Below are 353 nucleotides of genomic sequence, written 5' to 3' on the forward strand. Positions count from 1 at the left end.
TTTTTTGTGACAAAAACTTTTTTAAAAGTTGTTTAAGAATTGCCTTAATTGAAATTATTTTCTTTCTTTTTTTTTCTACCACCCTTAATTTCTTAATTTAAAAGTTAATAACAATCAATAGAATTCTATATACAAGTAATGAAAATCTATGTAAAAGTATTTGATAAAATTTGTTAAATCTAGTTAACTTGTAAAATCCTCTCAACTATTAAAATCATCAAATTCTACAGAAATTCATGTTCTAATAATCCCCCTAAAATCAAATATATTAGTAAATCTGTACGATTGAATAACATTTGATTTGATACAGAATTTATAAATCATTAAACCAATAACACATGATTTTAATATAG

This window comes from Brassica oleracea, chromosome C1 (assembly GCF_000695525.1).
Source record: "Brassica oleracea var. oleracea cultivar TO1000 chromosome C1, BOL, whole genome shotgun sequence".
In the NCBI taxonomy this organism is placed as follows: Eukaryota; Viridiplantae; Streptophyta; class Magnoliopsida; order Brassicales; family Brassicaceae; genus Brassica; species Brassica oleracea.